Source organism: Brienomyrus brachyistius, chromosome 19 (assembly GCF_023856365.1).
Source record: "Brienomyrus brachyistius isolate T26 chromosome 19, BBRACH_0.4, whole genome shotgun sequence".
In the NCBI taxonomy this organism is placed as follows: domain Eukaryota; kingdom Metazoa; phylum Chordata; class Actinopteri; order Osteoglossiformes; family Mormyridae; genus Brienomyrus; species Brienomyrus brachyistius.
The window spans coordinates 13489822-13517201 of NC_064551.1; the positions used below are offsets into that span (position 1 = coordinate 13489822).

Here is a 27380-nt window from a genome sequence, read left to right on the forward strand (position 1 = left end):
TAATTCGGCCGCTTCTGTGCAGCCCCAGACACGGCCGAGCCCCCCCCCCGCGCGGCCCAGTTTAAGGCCTTTTATTATTTCCTGACCTTATTTACGGCTTTCCATTAAATCGGTGGAAGGCGGCTGTGATGGGGCCGATGGCGGTGTGCTTGCCTGAAGCGCACATCCAGTGGCGTCTCCAGCTCAGCAGCGGCTGCGGCGCAGTGACCATCTGCCAGATTAGGGGCATTGTGCTGGCCGGTTCTGCTGCCATGTACCATTCTCGCCTGTCAGCAGCTGTTGTGTCAGCTGGATTAGCGGGGCAGAGGTGCACCTGGAGAGGTGTATCCTGTTTATTTCAGGTCCTCCGACATGCCTGCGCCGTGACCCTTTCTGCAGGGCTCTACATTTTTAATGTGCCGTTCGCATTTAGACCCTGTCATAGCCTCTGGCCCTCCGATCGGACTTTGTCACACGGCGCCGGTGTCATCACTGCCGCAGAGGCCCGGTTTCTGACCTGTTCCACGGAGAGAATTGCTCAACTCTACCCCTAACGTTGCTCACAGGGTAGTCATATTGTTACAGTGAATAAACGTGAACGCTTAAGGTATTGCACTTTACAGCTGATAAATTCATAATCCATTTAAAAAATGGAAATGCAGTCAAAGCACCAAATACCAACTCACCATGCAAGCATAAGTAATGCTCAGGTATAAATACAGATTTATCCCACTGCAAAATCATTGCTGTATTCCATTTTTTTAATTAATTTTTTAATACAATAGTGTTACATTTAGTTCAAACAAGAAGGATTATGCTGCCTGTTGATTGACTTCCGTTACAGAGACTCACAGTCAGGAATAATACCACAAATCTAAAACACACAACAGTGTGAATAATGCCTCACACTGTCAAATAGCTTAGGTACCGCTAACTATTATTGGATAAATAACTACTAGAATACAAAAAAAGACTAGGTCTACTGTTAAAAAAATAAATACGCTTAAAATATATAAACACATTTTTTTTTTTTTAAATATAGTTTGGATGCTAAAATGGTGAAATAAAAGGTATTCGATTTTTGTTTTCTTCCACTTAAGAAACGTCAGTATAGAGTGGATTGTGGGTGTTTTTATGATTATTTTTTACGCTTACATCCTTGGGGTACTCGAAAGTGCTTTAAAAACAAAAAAATATATAAATCACGAATTTTCTGTACTACTTATCTGTCCAACTCATCTGGCATATTCGTGATCTGGAACACGCGTTAAGGGTAATATGTTAAAGGGTATATTTAAAAAGCACCCAATTTAACATGCCATAAATTATACACTTACATTCCTTCGCTTGTTTTGATTAGAGGTCTCGGTTAATGTATTCCATTTCAAGACGTGGGGAAAGACAAAAATGTCGTTTATTTACACGGCATCTCTTTCAGTTTAGAAAGGATATCGTTTCATGTGATTCTTACATGAAACAAATGAGTGATGATAAGAAATTTGCTGCAGGATTAATCTAATGGAGGTCTACGGATAATATAATCAGCGCATTATTAGTGTAGTAGTTTGTAATTTATGATTTTGTTTATTGCTGGCAGTTGCCATGTAGATGGCGCATTTATCATTCCTATGAAGCTGTTCTCTGTTCTACGCAGGGCAAAACTCTAACTGCGTGCATTTAGACGACTTTTTAAATAAGACAGTATGAGAAAAACGAAAGAAATCACATACAACATGGTTGACAGAGGGATAGTGGAAGTGACAAATTGACCTTGATTAGTTTAAATTATCACATAAACAATCAATATAACACAAATAAATAAATGAGCGCGTTTTTCCCATCCATGCCTATTCGTGATTTTTGAGAAGGGGGAGAAATAGCATTATGTAATTCGTTTTGTACTAATTAAGCTGCAATAACATACTGCTCTAAACAGAATTAATTACTGTAAAACATCAACTTAGAAAGACGATACGCAACCGTGCACGGAAGCCCTAAAGACCTTTGGCTGCGGGGACAAATGCGTCATATGAGGTTCGCACTGACACCCTGAGCAGGTCGGACCTCCGTGGGTGGGATTCTGGTGTAAACTCGGATTATCCATACGGCGACATCCCTGTCACAGGACACAGCAGCCCGAGTCACTCCCAAATGCCTTTTGATCCTTTGTCTTTGTAACACCGCGACAGCAGAAGAGGTGAGGAGCTGACGGTGGAGCCACGATGGGTGGAGATGGAGACATTCCAGAAATAATTACTGCCCAGAGCACAAGCGACTAAAGCTTGCCTCAGAAGCACCGAGGACACTGCTTAATTAACAGGAAAATCCTCAATCCGCTGCAAGCAGCGAAAAACTATTAATAACGTTCACGAAATCATCTTAACAAGCCGTGTTTAAAATTTCATAAAACCTATTTTACTGCAGCCAGCTGATTACACACTGGGGCCGTTGCTCTTGTATTTCTGCTTTCAGACAAGTGATATGCCCTAAATGCACGCTATGCATGTGAAGTGTCATTTACCGGATGTGCCATTACAAAAATCTATTGTTTGCTCCTAACGTGGGTAGTAGAGGCGTATACTTGTGTAAAACAGGTGTTTGATCTTTTTCAACAGATTTTTTTATTCGTTTTTATTATTATTAGTTTCGGGTTTCAAAGTTTCATTCGTGAAATACAAAATTACAGAATGTGCAATGAAATGCATGGTTCCCTATTATTATTATTATTAATGTTATTATTATTTCAGTTTTAATCAATGCTGTTGATTTCGCCTTGCAATGGGTCCCCTGTCTTGTACTCGTAGCCTCTGCGATGGGCTCCAGACCCCTGTGACCCTACATAGGACATGGGAGATGGATGGATGGATGGATGGATGGATTGTAGGTCAGCTGGCCGGCCATTCATTTATGGATGAGACTGAATTTTAACTGATACTTTGTCAGTCCACAGTTAATAATATGAATAATGATTTATCTCATTTTAATAAGGAGCGCGGGCCGGGCACAGTTATAATTACACAGAAAGCTGGTGAAGACCTGCACCCCTGCCAAGGAGCCCTGACTCCAGCCCGTGGGCGCAGGGGCAGCCCGGCCCATTGGACCGGGTCCTGCCACCTGAACAGCCCGTTCTTTTCCAGCTGACTGCGGGGCTTCTTCCCTCCAGGGTGCCCAGATTGTGCCATATTTCTTAAGACCTGGCAACCGCGTTCCCAAAGAATGAGGAACGTGTACATAACCTTTTTTCTCTGGCTTCGGGTCTCTCCCCATCGGGCTGGTGACATTCAGCTTGTTTATGAAATGGCTTTACACCATGCCGAAGTTATGCACAGTTTCAGAGAAACACCCAGTGCCATTTTAAGGGATTAATGTAAAATGCATCTCTGCCTGGTAGCAAGCGCTCTGACGTATGCTAGTGCTTTCAGTAAGGAAATTGGGGGGGTTGTTTTTGTTTATCATAGAAATTTTACTGATCTTGATATTTTATTTGCACAGTGGTTTGCAGAATTTCTATGGTTTCTTTATCGTGTGCATGTTTCCTATAATCTTGATTGGTATTTTCCCCAGACGGATCTATAAGTTACAACTAAAAAAGAAGACAGAAGATCTCCTGCAATTCTTCAAGCAACACAGAAAACAGAATGTACATCAAGACGGGCAGAGTAATCAGTGTGAAATGCAGAGGGTGGAGGGATAAAACTACCAAGCAGCGGGTGAGCAACCTCAGCCAGCACTGGTGAGGCTCTGAAAACCTTGGCCTCTTACGTTTCATCGAGCAGTGAGTTTCCGCCGTGCTAAGTGAAGGTGTACTTGCAAAATTCGCGATGGTGTGTGGCTCTGTAGGGTGGGACTTGGCCGTAATCGGAATGTCACCAGCTCAAATCCCATGGCCTGCAGGCGGATTTCACCGTTGGGCCCTCGAGCGAGGCCCTTAACCCCAATTGCTCTAAAACTTTCTCAACTCTATGTCACTTTGGATAAAGGCATCTGATTAAAAAAAAAAAAAAAAAAAAAAAATAAGTTAATTCTGCTGACAGAACCAATTGTGTTCTCACCCATATTGACACATAAAGAGAAACTCGCCCTTTAAAGAACCAGCAGGCAAACAAACCAGTTCATTTACCAGTTTCCCATGTGACATGCAATACTTTTCCATACAGGAGGTCATTATTTCCCTGATTCTAGACAGATGTTAGGCCTGCCTGAACTGCCTGTATCATATCGTTCCCCTTTCAAAGTACAGTTAAAGTATTTCCACTTCAAAGACTCCCCAGAAAATGACCTGTCATGTTTCAGCATTAGCAGGATATCAGGACCATGTTGTTCACCTTTTGGTTCTTTTAAAAACTACTTAAGAGATTTCGAGGTGAATTTATTTTTGACAGTAAAACACAATGTTGACGTCCCAGCCCAATGTGAAAAGTGGACGCATTTCCCAGGGCTCTCTTCAGCTTTGTCGTCCATATCTCAGTATTTCACTTAATTTCGTCAACCGGGCTAGAGGGCTTTAGTTGAATAAAATATTGCCAGTTGACAGTAAGATATATTTAAAACAAAAGGTGTTCTGGGTGAATTTACTAATGTTTTTTTTTCTTCTTTGCTAAGAGAATGTGTCCTTTATAATCAACCGTTTCAACTGGTTGTTGTTATGAAACTTTACACCACAAAGTTCTTTGATGGTAACGCCAACATGCTCGTGGATATAAAAGCTACAAACGAATTACCCTGCTGGAGCCTGGAAAAGCAGATTATTTTGTGCGGGTAAAAGAGCCTGAGCATCTAAAATGATTCAGAAAGGTCACGCTTATATTAAATTTAGTTCATAAAAGGACACACCTGTAATCACGTCTTTTCTATTCAACGTCCCCCAAGAACCATTTAGATTTTTAAGGAACCACGTTAATGTTTTTTCAGCCAGAACTGTGCTTTGAGACATTTAGAGTTATATTTCATATAAAATATTTCACGCACTGGCTTGGTCTCCATGTCACTTCGATTATGTCCACTGGTGCTTTTGATAAGCTCCAGGCCACCATATCCAGGGACATCAGCTTATATAAGATGGATAGATATATCATTCAGTACTGTGAAAAAGGCTTAGGCAGTCAAAGAAAATGTTGAGGGCCATTTGTTTGCGTATGTATTTGCTCACAAAGAAGCACAACATAACATTAGAACATAAGCAAGTTGAAATAAAAAATAAAGAAGAGTTTCTTCTGTTGTCCAAAAAGTTGCTCAAATCTTCATGGATGGCTAGATGATCACTGCTTCGGTTCCCAGACCTGTCCTTATGGACACCTCAGCCACTCCATGTATTTATTAAAATTCTCCAGCAGCTCAGTTAATTATTTAACTTATTTAGTGAGATATTAACTATATCAATAAGGTGTACTAGTGGTCAACTATTGGATGGTTGCTGCAAATACTACTAGAATGATATTAGGACAGGTTTTGAAGTGGCTAAGCTGATACACTGTGACAGACAGAATATCATAATTTACACCAAGATGAAGCAAATCCATCCATCCATCCATTTCCTTCGCCGGCTTGTCCTATACAGGGTCACGGGAATTTGGAGCATATCCCAGAAGCTACGGGCATAAGGCAGGAAATAACCTAAGACACGGTGCTGACCCACATGAAAATCATTTAAACATCATTTTCTCTGACTGGCTAAGACTTTTGCACAACACTCCATATAATATATTTCATAATGACTGGATAGAGGTCAGAATTGCCGTTTGAGGAACCAGATCTCAATCTCTGGCTTTGCAACTGCGATAAACCCTTCAGTGAGCTGCCATACCCTGTGGATCGTGTCACTGTCGTGGAAGGTTCCGGTCCCTTGGGGGAAAGCCATGCTTCACCAAACGAGTGGTCATTCAGGAAAGCTTTGCTCTCATTGTCATTTAAGAGGCTGAGGGGACCTAAAATTCGTCTCACACTGGAATTTCAAAGATTTTCTCCATTTACTGCACACGCATGTGCTTGTCTGCTTGTTGAGTACTGGCTAAAGGGTGACTGATATTGAGCATATGAGCTATGTTCTTTGAGCTATTTTTTCAGGAAAGGGTGATTTTAGATGTAATAAGGGGTTTATGCATTGCAAATCAACCACGGTAACACTCCCATGGTAATAGTTCCGGATGCATTCTGCTGGAAGGAACTGCTTGCATGAACCGTGAATTGACATTTGCGGTCAGCTGATTCAGAGTTGCTCAGCTATTTTGCCTTAGATCCTGAACTATTGCTCAGGCATTGCATGCAGTCATATGGCCCCAATCCACAGCTACTTCTGATATATGCAATCAGTCTTCTCCTTGGGTTTCCTGTGAAGAGTCACCAATGTGTGTAATTAGGATCAGAATCTTTATTTCCACATGACCAAGGCCGATGGAAATGTTTGTAGACTTGGCTTGCTACTGCTGGAGACACCATGATAATAAACTAATAATTAGAGAATAAGACATACACATAAATACATAACACAAGATACTAAACAGACTCAATGGAAAGTACAGGTATACAGTAGTCAGTGCAAATTCAAGTATTGCAATTCAAGTCTTTATTGTGGCGTTTCTTGCTAATTATTCCCGAATAACCACCTTTCCACATAGTCACAGCTCTCTTCATTTAGCCATAGCAGTTAAAATAATTTGCGGTTGACCCCAACACAGTGCAATGTCAATTAACTTGGTAGCAGTGCCACTATAAGTGCACCTGTTCTTAATATACTTCAGATCTCATTTACACAGGTGTTTCCTTGATTTACTCAACTGCATGTATATGAAGGTCTTGCACATTTCAAAATATCACTGATGATTTAAGATGGTGCTTTATAAGGAATGCAAGCAATGTGTCTTTAAGATGCTGGTTAATGTCTTGCTACTGGATATATGAAAATCCCCTTGGAGACTGATATCACTGATTGAATACAGAGGCATTTCAATTATAAAAGCGCCAGGATAGTTACAAACAGGCAGGGAAAAAGCATTTTCTGAAGCAGAAGTCGTGACACCAAGAGTCCAGGTGCCAATTTCATCTCACCCTGCCTGCTTTCATTTTTGTTTTCCCAGGAGTTTTTAGAGACATATAAAGAAACCTGAGCACAGAGAAGAGCCACCAGAACATCAGCGAAGGGAAAATCAATGGTGAGACGGACTGCATCAGATTCGGTCCTGTGTCCAAGGGCCCGGTACTCCGTCTTAGGTGGAACGCAGGAGCGGCCTTGATGTCAGAGACACAAAGCGGCTCATGGAGCAGCCGGCCACTTGAATGCATCTTGAGATTACCTCGTGGACCACTGAAGATGGCTGAAGCTTAAAAGAACTTTTCTGAACTTGTTCGAGAAGTACAGAGCAGCTCTGTGAGTGCCGGCTCATTACTGTTCTTGAAATGCTTCTCGACACCTACAGCTTCCATTTACCCAACGCTCCCCTTTTATTTGAAGATAAGATATTTCATTAATGTCCCAACCCATTTCAGTTATAATAAACCAATGTAAATGACCTCTCTGTGCACTGTGGGACATTCCATCGACAACACAAATCCACACACTGCCATTTATGATGGTTTAAGCCATGTATGAGGGCCACAAAAGCCATTAAAACCCAGACGGCAGGGACTAATTCGGCCTGGAATTTAGGTAAAATTAATCAAATGTATGGCCTCTGTGGCATCTAGTCGTAGAGGGAACCTGCTCCTTTATTTAAGTTGTCTGTGTTTCATTTAATTTTGCAGGCAATTCATATAACTTTAACATTCCTTCCAACCTGACCTTAATTAATCGCAATAATAAACTCTGGAGTACTTTGAAGGACTTTGAAAACTGATTATTCTGTTGCATTTCGGAATCCTTGCAGTGAGCGTTTACTTTGCCGGTCAAAAATGCTGCTGGGATTGGTAAGACTTACTGTACATTGAAGTGACATTTATGCGATTGCCTTTTGCGTCATGGCCTTTAGCCCGAATTCCGTGAGATAAAAGACTGAGGTCAGTCGGAGGTTCTCGGGCCGCTGGGCTGTTATGGGAGATGTCTGCACTTAGCAGCCTGTCTTGTGTTTGGTACATGTGCAGCTGGGTCTCTGCTTGAAGGAGAAAAGAATTAAAAGCTGAGGGAAATGAAGATAAGATGAAAATCGGCGTGGGACGGTGTGTAGCCCAGTAGGTTAAATAGCTGTGCACATGTCTGGAGGGGTGTAGATTAAAATCCTATGGCTGGCAGGGTAATCGCATCACCGTTGTGCCCATGAGTAAGGCCCTTAACCCCAGTTGCTTCAGGGACACCGTCCGACCCTGATCTCTGATCCGTACTTGTACGCTGCTTTTGAAAGCACCGTCCACTAAATAAAATAATAAAACAAAAGCGATGATGCATCCTTTAACCTGCTACATACTTAGCGCCTAAAAGTAATGCGAAATTGTGTTTTATGCTTATTGTCCTTGTTTTGGGAGATGCTCGTTTAAACATTAAGAAAGCACTTATTGACCCTGTAAACCCATTTAAATATGCACTCAGTGTTTAAGTGGCTTATATGAAGTGTGGGGGTGGGGGGGAAGTGGCCGTCATAGCGGCTCTGCATGTGTCGGCTTTCTGTCAAATGTCACCTCCTGATGTCTGTAACGATGGTAATAAAGGCGCTACTGAGAGGCACACACTCAGAATGACGGGGCTTCATTTGGCTTAATGACATAACTACTGCTGTTACTGTAGACCCTTGTCCTTGTTAATATGAAAATCAGACAGAAAACCCGACTACACATTAACAATGGCACGTCTAACATACATGGCTATTAGTCACCTGCTGGAATATTATTATTATCCACCATCATCATCATCATCATCATCATCATCAATAATAATAATGGGTAGCAGTCTAATCTCACACCTCCAGGGTTGCGGGCCTGATTCCTGTTCTTGATTCTATAAATGTTCTCACCATGTCTGTCTAGGTTTGTTTGGACCGTCTCTTGCAGCCCAGAAACAGGGGCTTTGGTGATTTGGTGTGTCTCCCTGGCCTGTGGTGTGTGTGTGTGTGTGTGCTTGTGTGTGTGTGTGTGTGTCCAAGGTACGCCCTTTAACTCCAGACCGGTGTGTGGCGTAGAATGAGTGCCAGAATGCAAGTGGTTGGTAGGCGAGCTCCAGCGAGTATCTGCAAATGTCTGAAAGCTGAACATGGCACTAAAAAAGGATGGTATAGGGCCCCGCCTGTCATTTCCTTTGACAGTCGATTGCGGCCAATAATGAAAGTTATTATGCTATAGTTATTGGAATCACCGAATAAAATAAAAATGGGAATTAGAATTTAGTTCCATTTTATCTTTCCTACGTGTCCCCGACAAGGCACCAGAGAGAACTTGCCTGTTAAGGAATATAAAAGCAGTGTAGCAGAGCCCAAACCAGACACTGTGAAACACCTTAGCTGCAGGCCCATGAAGACATTACAGAACTGTAATGATGTCATGTGGCTAAAACAGTGATAAGCCACAGGGCCAAAGCCGGGTTTTCAGAAGACTACATCGGGGCAACCTGAAAATCACTTAAGCGCTTTATTGGAGTGGGGGGAGGGGGGACATATTTGTCTGACGTAGACTGACAGGTGTCTGCAGCATCCGATTTAGGTGTCAAAGTAATAGCAGAGCACAGCCGGTTGTTGTAGAGCATGCAGCTCAGTTTTGTTATACATGACCCAGTGATATTACACATGACCATATTTTTGGTCCTTGTGTGCCCTTTAACACAAACTTTATAGACCCCCCCCTCGGGGGGAAAATTTCCGTGCATGCAGAAGAACTCCTTTACACCTTCTTGTCATGTTACGATGCAGTTAAATTGTACAGGATGACACAATATTTACTGTACATGTGGCTCACACTCACTGTAGCTGGGAATTAAGGTTCACTGCATCCATGGGAAACCGATAGCATGCAGAATTGCAAGGTCTGGGTCAGCTACCCAGGAACTGACATGTGACACGTGCTCTGGACATGTGCTACAGACTATTTTCAGGTATTGATTTATAATATATCAGAATCAGAATTCATTCTATTGGTCAGAATGCATGTACGTGGAATTGGTTTGGTTTCGCCAGTATTAGTGCTTACATTTGCATATAACATAGAAGAACCGGAACATAGGTTAAGAAAAATAGATAAGCAGAAATAAAATAATGGAATAAAGGAAAGAAACAGTGCGAGCTGTGAAATATAATTATAAGGACGATAAGAGGTATTTGAATACTGGAATATAAAGGTATAAAAATGTATGATATGCAGTAGATGTAAAAAAAATGTACATACATGATATCAAGTAATATGTCCATGTTTGGACATCGATCATATGACATTCATTTGACATGAACGTTTATCCATTTAAAGATAAAAAAGTTGCTCTAGAACCATCCTAAAATTTTCATCCTTCTGTTCTGTGATTTTAAATAGTGTGCATCAGATCAATGGCCAAATTCTGTGCTTGATTGCAGTGTTTACCACTGTTGGGAGACCTGTTTACTGTGAGGGGACTTTCACCGATGTCTCTGATTTAATTAGGTGGCCTTTCAGAAACGTACACGGCCTTTTTCCGTGATGCGTGATCGTAATTACCATTCTGAAGGTTAATGACAACTAACATTCTTCCAGTTGGCAACAAACTAAAATACAGAATCAGTATCTGCAAACTAAACACTTCAGCTGTTTGAGGCTCAGGATGATTAATCACCTCCCTGCTTCCAATAAATATATAAATGAGTAATGCTTTTGCCAGGTGCTTAAGTATGAAGAAAAATGACACTTGCCAAACCTCTATATGACTGAAACTCACTGGTGACAATATCCTGCAGAGGTTAATTAATGGAACAAGGTGCTGCTCCAGGAAGCAAGATGTACCAGCTTCTCTGCCCCTGGAGGCTCCCCACATTGCTGCCTTCTGAAGGAACATCTCTTCCATCCTCTCCTTGTCTGTTTTTTTTTTTTTTTTTATGACCCCCGTTTATTAATTAATTCATTCATTTATTTGGGGAGTGAGGAACTGTGGGTAGTGCGTGCAGAGCAGGTGCGGGCAGCGTCTGTTTTCGAAAAGCCCCCTACGTGACGAGCAGGACTGGACAGATGTTCTCTGCTTGGCTGAGGCCTGATTATCTCCCCAGTCGTGAGCGCAGGAGGAGTTTCCTCCTCTGGCAGTGGGAGGCGGCGGAGAGCCAGCTCCACCGTGCCTGACTCATAAAGCCAGGGGGCTGGCGCCTGAATCAGTCACATAGTCTGTAATCCATTTTATCGCCAACTGCAGTTGTAGATATCGGTTTTGTGGCTCACCGTAAAACCCGAATGGCACCCAGATGTACTGCCGCTTCACTGTGAGGACAGCCATCGAACACAACGGAAAGCTTTTACATATTCTTAATAAAGCCTGTTGCTGTGTCTTTGTATATACCGACGCTACTTTTATATTATTATTGTTGGTGTTGTTATCAGTTTTAAAGTTATTAGGAGCTTCTGTACCTCCTGCCTTTATCAGTAAGTTAATACACAAAGACTAATGATTGTATTGCTTTTGAAGATATGGTGCTCCATCACAATTGAAGGAAGCATTCATTACTTTTGTATGTTCCTTAGTAAATAATACCCCCACTACTAAAGCAAAGTTCAAAGTTCTTCAATAGGCAATAAAATAATCCATCCATCCATACATCCATCCATCCATCCATCCATTTTCCAAAACCACTTATCATTTTCAGAGTCACAGCGGGTCCGGAGCCTATCCCGGAGGCTACGGGCGTGAGGTATATATAATAATTATGTAATTATATACTGCGTATAAAATAATTAGTAGTCTGTACATCTTCCTATCATGTAAACACAAATAAATCTTCTGTCCTATGTCCTGTGAAAACAATTCCAGCATTACCTTCAAACTTTGTGTTTAAGATTCTTACACAGACAGAGACAGTACATGGTTTTCTGGATTCAGTGGGCTTAGGACATGGGGACTGTGAGCAGACAATATGAAACAGCAGCCTCCAGGGAGACGCTGACAGGACTGTACCGTCATCCATCCATCCATTTTCAATAACCACTAATCCCATTACGGGCACTCTGATCCCAGGAAACGTGTGACGTAGGGCAGGTTGCGCCGCAGAATGGACACCTAACTATACAGAGACACACACACACACACACACACACACACACACAGATTTGTAGTTATATCATTTTGGTAAGTCTCCATTCATTTCTATGTGCAAAACAACATGACCTGAATGAGATTTAATGAGTTTTTACTTTTTTGTTTGCAGTCACAGATCTTTGTGGGAACCCAAAAAATTACCCCCCCACAATGTAAAAAAACAGGTTTTTATTACATTGTGGGGGACAGTTGGTCCCCACCAAGTAATATATCTAATACCGAATGCATACACACACACAGACACACACAGACTTACACTAAAGAGCCGGACACTGTGAATGCACTCAAACTCCATAAGGAATTTAAATAAATCAGCAAACGCAATGCAAAGCTGGGTCCAGGTATGAGCTCACAGCCTCGGAGCTATAGACCACAGCTGAGCCACAAAGGATATGAATTTAAAAATGCAGTTCAGCTGAACCAGCAGCAGATAGTAGATTAGTGCTGGGTAATAATGACTGTGGAAGAATGCATAACTGCAAATGAAAATAATATGGGTAAACAGTAAGGATAAGAGTAATAATGAGGGCTTGCAGGAGTCTCAGGCGACGCTAATCACACTGAGCGTAACTAGAATACGCTTTCAGAGATGCGTACTTACATTTTCAGTTTCATTACCAGAGAGTGTGTCAAACATATCACCGATATACAGACACTCCTCACTTAACGACCGAGTTCCGTTATTCCGTTAGATCATTAAGCGAATTGGTCAATAAGCGAGGAGCCGCCCCTTACCGATATTTCAAGCATGCAGTACTGGTAGTGGGTTTGTGTCAGTCGTTTTAATTTTAATGTCACCTTTACAGCATCTTGTACTATGGGGTGCACAGTAAAGTACAAATCTACAGATGGTATATGTAGTCTTGGAGACTGCTAGAGCTACTGTAGTGTACAGCAACCGACTGTGGGACTGAGACTGATAGTGGGTGATGAGATGCTTGGCACTGAGACGCCGCAACCGAAGTTGTCGTACAGTGTACAATAGCGACGTAAGTCGGTGTGGTCATTAATTAGGTAGCTCGTTAAGTGAGGAGTGTCTGTACTGCTATACAGCACAAATGACTGAATCTATCTATCCATCCATTCATCTATCCATTTTCTGAAACCGCTTATCTTGTTCAGATTCACTGGGGATCCAGACCCTCTCCTAATGACTGAATCATGGAATTTATTTGATTACATTTTTATAACAATGTAACACTTGATGTTTTTAGTTGAATTGAGAAATATGTCATTCTTTTCTGATATGGATTTGTGTGGCAGTTTCGGCAACATTTCTCCGTTTTATAGTGTTCTGTGGCAGCCATTACATGCTACGGGGCTTGGCCTCTCGCCACTGAAGCCTTTCACAAGGGCTTCTGGACTTGTCTCGGTGCCGAGTCGATACGAGAGCTCCCCACTTTCTTATTGTGCTGCCGAACAATCTGGCGAGAATGTGTCGAGCGCCATGGAGAATAATGAGTTGGGCAGCACCGGGTCGCACCCGCTGTCGCCGATAATTTCCCAAACGTTGACACCTCTGGATCCGGCTTTGCTCCGACGTGCTGTTTTCAGATGGAAATGGCTCCGGCCTGCAGCTTAATGACTCCATGGCGTAATTTGGCCGGTGGTTCCAAAGGCTGAAAAGTACCTCTGAAATCTTTGCATTAAAGATATTCTGAGTGGGGTCAGCAACTCGGGGCTGCATGAGGAACAAGCGAAAGTTCCCTACACTGTAATCCCCGCTTTTACCCCACAAGCCCCGTCTCAAGAAGATGAACAGCCATTAAAATACCGCCCCAAACTTCTGAAATGTATCACATTCTCTGTATCATACAGATTAATTATTTAAACTATATATTAATTCTGCCCTCGGTTGATCTAGTTAAGAATTTTTGGAGCCAAATCTGTTTTTACCAGTCATTCACTTTCTGTGCTTTTCTGTGAATATTAATCAATGGATTAATTAAAGATGATTATTATCGTTCAACATCCGTTAAACAAATATACTAAAGTTACTAAAGATTGGATTTTGATAGTTCAAAATTAAAGGTATATGATTCCTATATTTATGAGCCTTGACATCTGATTTACAGTACAAGACTGGTTAAGTCCTCGGCAACAGTTTCCCTGACAACCAAAATGAGATGGATCAAGGAATGTGTGTGTGTGTATATATATGTGTATATATATTATATTGCATTTGTAGGCAGCAGTTCGTTAGCAGAGCACAGTTTGGCTTGGTCTTGGCCAAGTCTGTCACTGGCGTTTCCTGTCCGACTCGCCTCACAGTTCTGTTTCCCATTTGAAGTTCTGAAGTTCTGCAGTGCACCGAGAGGCTGCTGTAACCCGGCGTAATACTAATGCGTATGTATCCAGTGCTCTCCTTTCACTGAAGAGCTATGAAGCCATTCAGTCTTACGGTAGCTATAAAGTTCTCTTCTGATTTTCCTGGTTTTGGCCTTTTTACTCCATGAATATATTCAAGTATCCCTATGATCAGCCAAAGCCATTGTTCACAAAATGATTAGATGATCCCGCAGCATGTGTCTGACTAATGAATGACATTTATGTACAGAATGAATTTGATGAAAACACAACCTCTAAGGTATCAGATTACATGTAATATGAGATGTCTATGGGTTGGTGCCCCACCTTGGTGTTCCCTGCCTTGCACCTGTAGCCTCCGGGATGGGCTTCGAACCCCCGCCTTGACCGGAATAGGACTAGCGGTTACACAAAATGGATGGATGAACGAGATATCGCAACAACAACAGTAACAACAATAACAACAACAACAATAATAATAATAAAAACAATAAGGTTCCATAGCACTTCGTGCTTTGGGCCCTTAATAATAATACATTTCAGCTTGTAAAGTTAGCTAATACATTTTCTTTATAGTGTACTATACCTTTTGTATAGTATAGTGTACTATACCTTTTGCTAGGGTTCACTTTCCATTTTCAAGAACTGTACAGGAGGAGAGCTAAGCCACTAATATTATCTATCCCTCCATCCATTTACAGCTTATCCTACTGGGTCGCGGGGGGTCCGGAGCCTATCCTGGAAGCCATGGACACGAGGCAGGGAACAAACCAGGATGGGGGTCCAGCCCATCGCAGGGCACACTCACACACCATTCAAACATACATGCACACCTACGGGCTAATATTATCTATCATATATATATATATATATATATAGAAATAAATAAGATACGTCTCAGTTAAAGGCCATAAAAGACATATTTTGTACTGCCGATGTTCTTTTTTTAACTGGAAGGTTAGTCCTCTATAATGTTCATGAAGGCTTGAAAGGAGCAGGGCACATGGCACATGTTTAAGTCTGTTTGAAGAGTGCTTCTTTCCTCCGTCTTCTCTCCTGGGGCCTGTCTGGCCTTCACAGCCTATCGTCATCTTAAGATGGAGATGCGCTGCTTCGTCTCCATGCTGCCCCCCTCCCCGCCACCCCCCTACCTGGACCCCGCTGTGTTTTAGGGGCCAAACGCCACAGAAACAAAGGGTTAGACCTTGAGGACTGGGTTTTATTTCATCTTTCACCTATTATCCCCCTACAGGCCGAGGGCCACAAGTGGACTAGAAGTGCTGCGAGAGACAGGCACACATGCAGGAACGCATGCTGCAACGCATGATGGAGCGCATGCGTCTGTGGAGAGAATGCCGCAGTTAAGCTGTTTAGGGGTCCATCTGGCCTAGTCATGTGAAACTACCGGTTATAAGGCAGCCCCTGGAACAAAGAAAGACTGAGAATGGCTGAAGTTTGTCTGATGAGTGGCGTCCTCAATCGGGCGCATGCAGACCCTCCCGTTCCGGATCATTAAATGCACTGAGATAACCCATGCGCTCCTGTGACACCCCAGTGTCTCCCCAGCCGACTGCAAAGAAAAAAAAAAACACCCCAGCGAGGGGAAGCGGCTCGTGGGCGCCGTCGCTCGGCTGCCCTCGTCATCCTAATCAGATCTTGACCCGCGGTAGAAATCGTAATTGAGGAGCCGTGCTGAGATCAGCTCGGTTTATGGGGGGATAAGAGCGATGCCTGATTCTGTTTAACTGCGATTAATTGAAATAGCAGCGTGGCCCACGGGAGCCGTCGAAGTCCCGCATCCGGGGAGGAAAATCCAGCCTGCTTCCTAGATGCTGTCTGGGAAACCTCCCCAAAGCCGGCTACTGAGCTGAATGGGAAAAGAGGCTTTCTGCGTGAGCCCTTTGGCGTGGCACTGCTGCCACCAGGATTTATTTAAAACAGAGTCGTTAAAAATACAACCTAAGCCACTCAAACCGCTGATATGTATTAGATAGGCGTCTTCGGTCATTGATTAGCTGAGGTTTGAGTGGCTTGTAATTTGAGTGGTATTTTTAACTGCTCGCTTCCTGCAGCTTCACGTCTTTATTTAAGGCTGACCCTGGAAGCGGAAAGACATTTTAATCACGATGACAAGCAATCAATAAAGCGGGAAACAGCATAATTAGATATGAAAGTATAATAATTAAAGGAATGTTATGCGATGCTCTCACATGGCGAGGAAAGCTGCGAATGACCTTCCCTATAATGTAATGAACAATATAGGTGGAAATATCGTAAAGCGGCCATATAGATTAGCCTGAAAATATACATAGAAAAGTTGTTCAAAGGAATAATTAAAATGGATTGCCTAAGTACCAATCATAATTGCATATCCGTTAATTAATTGCTTGCGGTAATTAGGCTCTGTAGATGTCCAAAGACACAAAAGGAGGGCTCAAGTTGAATTTAAATGTCATTGTGCCAAAATCTCTGGCAGGACCAGAGTGTGGACCAATTAGCAGAGAGGAACCACTCAAGCTGTAACAAATGTAGATGCACAATTATAGTGTGAGGTAGATACGTGTCACCTTCAGCTTCAGAAAGTCCTCCTGGATATGAACAGGTTGCAGCTCTGGGACACTAAATGGATGTTAATGCGAAACCGTGAAATCATTAATTACAGTAAAAAAAGAGTATCTGCATTTCAGGGCACCGGCCGGATAGGTGTGTAGAATACGACGGTAACAGAATAAAAGCCTGCAAATTGAAGTCAGCTGTCTTGCTTGGATGTGGAAGGATCAAGGGTGTCGTCATTTTCTCTTTATTAATGGTTCTAAAAACACACTTTACTTGAAACGGCAGTTGTACCTTTGTTAAAATACAGGAAATTCCAGGGTTATTGTGTTATTGTGACATTTAGCAACGATCAGAGACTTTAACCTTGCTGAAGCTATTATAATTACGGCAATTTAACTCAGCTAGTATCTTTAGTATTACTTACCCTTGGCCACGAAGACTGACGGAAATAAAACGTTTTATTCGATTCTGATTTTGAAATGTCAAGAGCATGTGATGGTTCACACATTATATCTGGGCAGAATGCGGCTCATCTCAAAATTATTGAATGTCCAGATCATGTCTATAGATTACACCATGTCTGCCTGATCACTCATATTTGCCATTAGTGACTTAAAGTGTTCAGTACTCTTCAATTATACACTGTTACACCATATCTTTCCAAAGTTACCTCATTATATACTGCAAACCATTGATAATAATAACAATACAGTACATGAATACAGTACAGTGCTTTTGCGAAATGCAAAGACAACAATATCCAAAGGGGAAAAAATAAACGGTACGTGATCTGTATCAGGACCAAAACATTTCTGGTTGCAAGGCGCTGCTTGTCTGTTTTAGCTGAAATAACAAAAAAAGAGCTAACCTTTGTCTCGGTCGGCCAGCAGGATGCTTCTGGCATTCGCAGGCTGTCTGTGTTTATCCTGACGCAAACACTCACAGACAAAGACACACAGAGATGTACGCAGGCATTTACTGCTACTCTTGACTTGGATTTTGGTGTTTGCATTCAAACGATCGCCAGAATAAACAAGGCGCTTTAATGTGGCCAAGTCACTGGTGGGCAAACGCATATCCCAATATAAATGTCATTTGAATGTAACTGTGCTTATTTTACCGAGCTATTAGCATGGTGCGGAACCACAGGCCAAATACCACTCGGCTTTAGGTCTCTGAGCTTCTGCAGAAACACACGCAGACGGTTATTAAACTCAGTCTCCATTTCCTTAAGGCCGGCTCTGCATTTTTGCAGGATGAGTTGACGCGGTTGAATCTGGGTGTGCGACTTTGCCTGCTGCCAGCGATGCAGAGTATTCAGCATTAGATTAAGGGGCTGCACACTGCGCACTGCACACTGCCTGACTGAAGGAACGCTCTTCTCCTTCTCACGGCAGACTGGCGCTTCTGCCCTTCCCAGACACGACCGGGGAGGCACAAGGTGTGACTACCAAGGTATACTGCGCCTTCCTATGGCTTTTCACACCGATAAGTTCTCCGCGACTGTCTTGTATAGCTGGATGCTGTGAGGCCTTCAGCCCATTCCCAGCGTCTGCGCATCCAACATGTTGTGCTGGTCAGGAAGCACCATCTCGATACTCGTTAAAGAGGCTGATCAAATCTCTAGCACATATATGTCATTCAGGGCCAATGTGAGTATGCCTGTCCGTCAATGGAGCATCATCTCCTTGCCCTGGTGTATTGTTTGGTTCTGTATTGGACACTTGGCCTATCATCACTGAAATCCTTAGAAGATCAACTCAACAGCTGAGGTCTCCACTGCAGTTCTGCCTCTGTTTTGTTGGCATAGTGACCGATTTTCCCAAATGGCAGAGACAGTCGTAAATCAGTTTCCCTGTCTCTGAAGAATAAACTTAGGAGTGACCTTACAAAAAGGTAGGGCGCCAGTCATAATTGACCTCAGTTGACGGTAAGAGTGAAGGAGTCAGTCATAAATAGTTTTCGTAGTCTATGCTATTCTAGACTGAAGAAAAAGAAACTCTCCTCCAAGCAAAGCACAATGGATGTGAAGAAAGCGTGCAAGAAAGGTCACCATGGCCTGAATGATGGCAGCGCTTGGATAAGGGTTACACATCTTCCACTGACCCTCTCTCTTTGTCACCTTTGCACCCTTAACTAAGAGCACATACTCAGGGATATTACACTCCCTGCCTCATGTGAGTGACCATGTTTGACTTCCTTTGGAAAGACTGACGCTAACAGATAAAGAAAAAACAAACTATGACAATAAATAGGTATGTATCTTTAAAGCTTCGCTAATGGTGGCAATGTGTTTCAATGGGAGCCGCTGTTACCTCACACCACCTGGACTGCGGGTTCCAAATCCTGCCTCTGCTCTCTGCGTCTGGAGTTTCTTTACATTCTGCTTTCTTTCTCCATTCAAAAGACATGTAGTTCTGCTAATTGGAATCTCCAAATTGCCAGTAGCCTGGTATGGGCTGGCTTCTCATCTAGGATGACCCTCTGCCTTGTGTCGGCTGGGACAGGCTCCAGGACACCCTGTGAGATAGAACCAAAAAAAAGGGAAACCTTTAATTTCAGTAAAAAGAAACACATTTGTTCTATTAGCTAATTTACTGCCCGGGATCATATACCTTTATAAAGCTTCATTCTTACAGAACGAGGGGAAAAGTGACATTTGGATCATTTCTGTGCTGACAAGAAAATCAAGCGTAATTAATTAAAAGGTCAGGAGGGACAAGCGCTTGTTTACGCAGAATATACCCACAGCTTTCTTCTGTTCTTTTTCTAGGAAATGAAAGGAAGAAAGTGTTCTGTTCTTTCCTTGAAGTGATGTCACCTGCCTTTTCTGTCATTCTGTCACGGGCAGCAGCATTTGCTCAAACGTCTGGCCTTTTATGGCGAGCCTGTGATGCATTGGGTGATTTGTATTCAACATATACAAGACGAATAAACCACACCACTGTGTGACCTTGTGTAGGAAAGAGAATCCCGTCCTGCTTCAAGGAAACCATTCTGGGATTGAATACAGAAGGTATGAAGACTCGGCTTACATTAAGGATTTTGCATTGTTCCATTAGTAAATCAGTAAATTTTGTCTGTTTTTTTTTATAGGATTACATCTATACATATCAGAACAGAAGGTGTTGGATGGAAATCAATCACACACAAGCTATTATCATTGTGGGGACTATACATTGACTCTTTAAGGTGATATATTATTCCTAACTCCACCCCGACACAGAAGGGAAAACTCGACAGCGCGCAGAAAAATGCTTCAGCCAAAACCAAGGATTTTTATCCTGGCAGAAGATCCAAGCGGTAAACCTTTTATGGAAAAAAGTACAGTAAGTGTTAACTATGAAGTAATGACTGCAGTCAATGTTCTCTTTTGCCACTGGAAGAACTGTATGAGCTTCAGCTGGATTTGATAAAACTTCTTTTTGCACCAAAGACAGGAAATAGTACTCGTAGTTCCTTAAACATTAGATATTCACCAGCCTTAAAGTAATAAACACGCATTTACAATTTCAGACCTCAGTGAAAATCGTTCGCCTTGAATCATAATGTAACTAGGACTACAGAATTTGTTTTCTTCGAGTGTGTTTTTGACAAGCTGTGCGATAAATTTAGCACCAAATGGAAGAGGTTATGATAGTGTCACGGAAGGTGAAAGGTGAAGTGACTGCACTATCTTCTATTAAGCACAGCTTCAGAGTGATACACGAGACCTTATCGTATAGTCGGGAGATATCCGGCAGGGCTGTCTTGAACCATGTGACCAGAAGGTGCTGAGGAATTTCGCTCCTTATCGAAACCACATGGCATGGTGAGTGGTTTCTGACCTGAACATCCTACACCTCAGAAAGAAAATGCTTCTTCGTAGCACCAAAATTTATAAAAGAACAATATTTCTGAGAGAGAAACCATTGTCTGATTGCAGGAAATATTTTCTGAGATGAGTCAGAATACACATAACAAAAACAAACTAAATTGTTTTGGGTTCATTTTTGTTTTACTGCCTGTGTTAAATCGATAGCAATAAAAGGGAAATTATGTCTCCATTTTGGCAGAACACGTTGGAGGAAACTGAATAAAAAATGTTTCTCATTATAAGAACACAACTTGTTGCTGCTACCACGACGGCAAACAAACAAACAAATGGACATGCTACCACTTAGCGAACTGCACGGCTCCAAGTGTACGTTCACATTAGCAAAAACGCATCAGTATATGTCAATATAAAATGAGAGTTACATGTTTTTTTATGCTAGACAGTAAAAGTAAATTGCACAAGTAATACGTACGCGCAAAGAGTTTAATTACGGAATTACTCTGCAGACGTTAAATATCCAGAAAAAAATGTCACATGTACCATACATGCGTTGTTATTTTTCCATTTATTGTCTGTTGTAAAAAAAAAAAAAGATGGACACGCATTTCGTATTAGAGGTAGTGAGTTAACAATAAGTTGGGGGTGAGATTTACTGCTCCACTCTCTGCAGGGTTTCCACTCTGGCCATTCCACTCCCGCGCATTAATCACTTTGTAACAGTGGGGGGCAAAGAAAATGTGTTTTGTCATGGATGCTACTTTATCTGTGCGAGAAAAACAATTACAGACGTGTCTGTGAAGAAGAAACGAAAAGCATCGACGCAAGGCGTAGTGTGCTGGCATCACACTGTCAGATGTGGTGCATATGATGTTTATTGACTTGTTAGCATGCAGTGTAGGTATATAATGCCTGTTTATTTTACTACAGCTCTTTTTATTAGAAATAGCAAAACGTTCAAGTTGCATGCAATAGACCGTGGTCTTGCTATAATGTGGTGTCTGTGTGAATTTGGTAGGAACGCAGTGATTGCTCTTTTCATAGGGACCGTCTTGATGATGCACAACCGTAGGAGGGGCTGACCCCCGCTCTGCGCAGGTCCCCACTTGTCAGGCATGATCGCATCTCACATACCTGCCAGGCGGCAGTCGAATACAGGGGGCTGTCAGCAACGGCATCCCCTAAAGCAGGGGGGCTGATCCGGGTCTAGACACCCCGTGGTTGTGCGTTTGTATGAATCGGGATCAAATGGGTAAATGAGTTCAGATACTTGAAGCGTGGCCATGACCTATAGGAAGAAATAAGACATAAACTGCACAAATGTCAAAAGGACATGTTCCGTAGAATCTCATCTGAAGACTTAAATCATCCTCTGATTCTCTACTGGCCTAAATGGATTTATGCTTTATTTCAGAGTCACTGAGCTTAGAGGAAGCATTACTGAAGAGCGGGAAAACTAACCAGCTGTGCTTTCTGGGTGATATGTCCATCATTATTTGCAATGCGAGGTGCGTATTTCCAAGTCCCAGTCAGCTGGCAAGGCAGCGCACCTATGAAGACCTCAACGCTGTCTAACGCCCATGACACCTGGACCCATGACAACCGTGAGAATGTGGAGAGAGGCCCTAGGTGACCCTCACACTTCATCCAGAGCGCCCCCACGCCCTGCCTGCCAGCCCACAGTATACTGGAGAAGAGCATGGACACCCCTCCTGAAACGTTTTGGAAGCCCAGGTACGGAAATAAACAAACATGCAGAGGGACGGGTCGGTGCTTATTTCTGTCTGGCAGACCTACAAAGGGCAGTTTTCACTACGCAGATGTACAACAATGTGAGTGTTTAATCAAAGACAATCGCTACTCTGAGCAAAAAAAATAAATAACCAGAAATGGCACTGAATGAGACTTGACCAATCAGAGATAATTACAGATCCAGTGAGTGCCCCATGCATGTGTGTGTGTGTGTGTGTGTGTGTGTGTGTGTGGAAGGGGTGTTGGGGGGCAGATTCAGATAGCAATTATGCACGCAATAGACACACAAAACTTAAATCTTCCTGTGTTTGACTGTGCTGGAGTTCAATCATAAACATTCCCGTAAAAACATTCACAGCTAGATCTTGAGATCCTTTAGTTTTATGCAACGAACATATTCCAAGAGTATACAGAAATTTTTTTAAAAAAGGAAAATACGAAATGCGAAAAGAAAGTGTAGCATGAGTCTGCTACTGACGCAGTTTGGCGGAAAAAAAGGAGACATTTCCCCAAAGAGCCAGAAAAAAACCCACAAAGGAAAACTAAAAAACAAAGCGGGGGCCACACAGACGGGGAAGCAAAAAACAAGAAACACCCATGGTGAAAAAATAACCTTAGGGGAGCAGTGACCTGGCCGCGTCCTTCCCTGTGGGTGTGGGAAACAGCTCTGAGGGTCCCATGAAAGTGAAAAGGCCAGGAAAATGGGGGGTGACGGGGGGGGAACTAAGTAAAAATGCTGTTGACACGAGTCTGAAACCTGCACCAGATCGCATTCAGTCAGCAGTGGGTCAGCTCGCCGTTTCGGGGAAGGGAGCTGATGTCTGTGCCAATCAGAATCCAGCAGACACCGGCGAGTGATGGGGGCCCCAGCCGGGTGTCCCTGCCTGGAGCGGGTCCCCCAGAAAATTCCCAGCAAGCGTAACGCGCTGCCAGATCTAGCACCAACACGGGGAGACAAAAAGCGTATTAGCGGGTGGAAATGAAAATAAAACCAGCAAGCAGAGGCCTGAATGACAGGGGGAAAAGCTCCTTTATATTCATAAGATATTATGGAGGCGACGGCCAGAAGCCCATGGAGTTTAATTGCTGCTCCTGCCATGCACATCTAAAACCACATCAGTCCAAGGTAATGAAATAAAATGCTGCAGAGCCAGGGGCAACAGTGCGCGCTGTAAATAGGCATTTTAGCCAGAGACCCGATTAACAAGACTTCAAACGGAATGAAATTGCACACTACAGCCGGCGTAAGACAGAGCAAGATCGATTTTTTTAGCCCGTAAAGTGCGGGGGGGGGGGAGAGAAAAAGCCCGAGACATACGCATGGAGAGAATCCTGTCGATCGGCTGAGTGGGAAGCCCCGCTGGTTGGCCGCTGTTAGCAGAGCGATCAAAGGGGCCGCTCCGCGCGTACGTGCCTACGCGACGTATTTTAACGAGCCATCTTTGATGCGTTCCGTTCGCGACAAACCCGTGTATTTGCGGAGGTTTCCAGGCCTCTGTGGTTGATGTCGAGCGCGCCCTAAAAACTCACAGACCACAAAAGGACTTCTATTTTCCTCACAAACATAGGCTGTGCATTATGTAATAAGCAGTTTACTGCACGTGGTATGGAATGCTACGTTTAATAACAGAGGTAGTATGAAAACTAATGTAAAAAAGTGGATAACCAAAATATCCAGATCTATTTGATCTATATTGCTATATTGCTTTACCGCCATCTTAGTTGCATAACTATTGGCAGTGTGCAAGTATGCAAATAAGATGTAATGTTACTGGAGTGGATTTCCATAGCTAAGCTGTAACATGACACAGTTATTGAGTAGTTTCTCTCTACAGAAAAGAAACTAGTTTTTTTTTTGCATGTGAAATGTTGGCTCACAGCAGTCAGCAGATGAATGAAAAATTGAACATCCAAACTTCACGGTGTATTCATAAAAATGAATAAATAAAGCAATCAGCAAATGATGCATCTCTCCATACAGCACAACAAATGAAAAGGTAGCAGGATATTTGCGATGCTCCTTCAGAGAAATAAAACCAAATGATATCTTTCATACTGACAGGTGTCACCAAAAATGTGAAGCCGGTAATGACCTTTGTTGGTAATAATGCATGCGTGGCTTGATATGTTGTTTGTTTTATTCAAAATGCCTCTAGGAAGAAGAATATCATGTATTCGTCAAATATTTCCTGATTTCTCCGAAGTCGACTTCTGTGTTCAAGGCTGGCGGCCCTGCTGAATTTTTAACAAATTAATTAAAAATTTCTAGTACATCATCACGCAGGAGAAATAATTCCTGTTTCTGCCAAAATCTACTTGGCAGAAATATGAGTTTGGAAATCTTCATACCACGAAGACAAGCAGCATTTATTGTTTTGTATCAAACAAATAGCAGTCTGGAGATGAAAGACATGACTCATACGATTAAGAAGACACAGACCGCAAAGTGTGTGAAGCTCAGTGACTCTTTTGGTTGTGCTGTACTGTATGTGCACAGAAACTGGAGCAGGGATCCATTACAGCATTATGTAGACCACTCACCCAGTGCCGCAATACCAGTACAGGAATGTGAACAGCACAGGTTTCATTTCATCTTCCATGGGGAGCTTCTTTATCCAGGGGGAGGGCTGATGTTTACTGCTCTTCATTTAAGCCAGGAAAGTCACCTGAAGACAAAAAAAAAAAAAATAGAAATGTAAAGATAGTATCTGAAGTGACTTGCAGGATGGGCCGAGGGCTTGAACAAAGCACAGTGTGATTTAGAACAGGCTGGTTGTAATAAAAGGCAGGGACATTATGGTCACTTACCTTGCTTTGAAGATGGCTGAAAGTTTGTTGAGCAGGGTCTGTTCTGCTCAACTGCACTGCAGCCTTGAATTTTTGAACCCTGCACTTCAGTGGACGGCAGTCTGTTTGGAGGCTGGCTTGAGTATTTATTAATATATTTGTCTGTGTGTGTGTGTGTCCCCACAATGGGGTAAAAGCCTGTTATTTTGATGTTGAGGGAACCACCTTTTCGATCACAATGGGAAGCTCAGTTTTATCAAAATCTATGACTGCAAACAAGAAAGTAAAACTGCCAAAAGTCTTTTATTTTCTTGGTTATTTATGGTTAGAGTTAGGGGGGTTAGGGCTGGGTAGGGGTTTAGGTCGACATTGCTGGGATTAGGGTCATGAACACAACAATGAATGGAGAGTCCCTAGAAAGGTACAGATAACTAATCTCTCTCTGTCTGTGTGTGTGTGTGTGTGTGTGTGTGTGTGTGTGTGTGTGTGGATTTGCATAGGTAACCTTTGGGGATCATAATGTCCCCAAAGGTTGGTAAAACCTGAAACTTCCTTACTTATCCCATAGAAATTAATGGCCGGTCCTCATTTGCATTGGTATGCCAACATGTGTGTGTATCTGTCTGTCTGTGTGTCTGTATATATGTGCATATACATTTGTTTTTTTAGATATATTAGCCTTAAGGTATATTGAAGGAATGTCAGATTTATCATCCCGACGGTTATTGTTATTACCGTTATATTATTCATCTCGGCTGCCCTTCCAGCAAGGAAAAAAAACAAACTTGAAACTTAAATATGATTGCTTATCTACTTGAGCGAGATGTGCCTCCGGTTCTACAATTACCCCTCTAATATCTGCTGTAGTACATTAATGCGACACATGCAAACATTAAATGGCTATTGTACACAGTCGTTTAGTTCAGTCATACCGGGGGTAAGCGTTCCGGTTAACATTTTACACTCCGTACCCATATGCTGACACTCTCTCAAGCTGCCGGACGGCACAACAGCGTTTCGGAATGTAGAACTATTTGTTCTGAAAAGGAAAGGAAAAACAACTATTCACATATGCCATTCAGGGAAAGACAGAAACTCCTTAACAGTCTGTGGAGAAAGATGCTTTCATCAGAACTTTATCATTGGTACTTTATCGTCGTGCCACTCCGCCGGCGTGAAGAGAGAGCTAATGTCTTCCAATGCTCTTACTTGAGCTCAAGGTCACCTGGCTGGCGATTTAAGCTGAATTAGAAGCTGCTGCAGTTAACCTTTGCATCATATCAACTGCTTTGACATTACATTAGCACTTTAATTATCATTCAGTCACATCTAATAAGGGGACTTTTTTGTAGCCTGTTGAGGTACATTAGTCTCCTTAATTTATGTACAGCAAAAAATTTACCAGTGCCCCAAACTATGAAATAAGTGTTCCTGTCCCTTTAGCCAAAACCATATTGCATTAATGTTCATTATTTCCCCGGGATGCATGAATTAAGCCATTTAGCTTGCCGTAATTTTTTTTATCTTTTTTTTTTTTTTGCCTACAGGCTGTAAGCAGGGTAGAATCAATTCGATTTGCATTCAGTTGCTCCATATTGTTACCTGAAGCGTACAGAGCTGGACTTTCGGTTTAGGAATAATCAATATTAATCGCTTGTTGGTATGTGAACTCATGAATAGAAAGGAGCGATTTTAAGGGTTTCCTCTGCTGATAATGTGATTCTTCCACAAACACAAGCCCTGTCTTCATTCAAGACACATTTTGGTTGTTTTTTGTAGCAAAACTATTCTGTTGAGGGAGTCCTTTTCTCAAAGCACAGCGAAGACCACATTTTCTTTTCCTTCGCCTCGTTTTAAGGCTCTGAATTCATCGGACCTTAAGAATTAGGACATTTCACCCTAGAAATTAGGTTCCATTGGAGCATGTTTATTTCTGTTGAGATATGTGCAAGTCTAATACTATATCAGTGTCTTAGACTTCCAAGGAAGTTCCACTCTAAGACCATA

General features: G+C 42.4%; 1 long non-coding RNA gene across 2 annotated transcripts; it reads right to left on the reverse strand.

Annotated features, from left to right (window-relative positions):
* Window positions 1–19527: 19527 nt before the first annotated feature.
* LOC125714823 (uncharacterized) lies at window positions 19528–25680 on the reverse strand. Of its 2 annotated transcripts, none has more exons than XR_007383859.1 (3): window positions 25395–25680; window positions 25128–25252; window positions 19528–19540 (listed from the first exon to the last, which is right to left on the reverse strand). It is a non-coding gene; the product is annotated as an uncharacterized LOC125714823 (long non-coding RNA). The 2 variants fall into 2 exon arrangements; XR_007383860.1 differs by lacking the exon at window positions 19528–19540 and adding an exon at window positions 23215–23521.
* Window positions 25681–27380: the final 1700 nt, after the last annotated feature.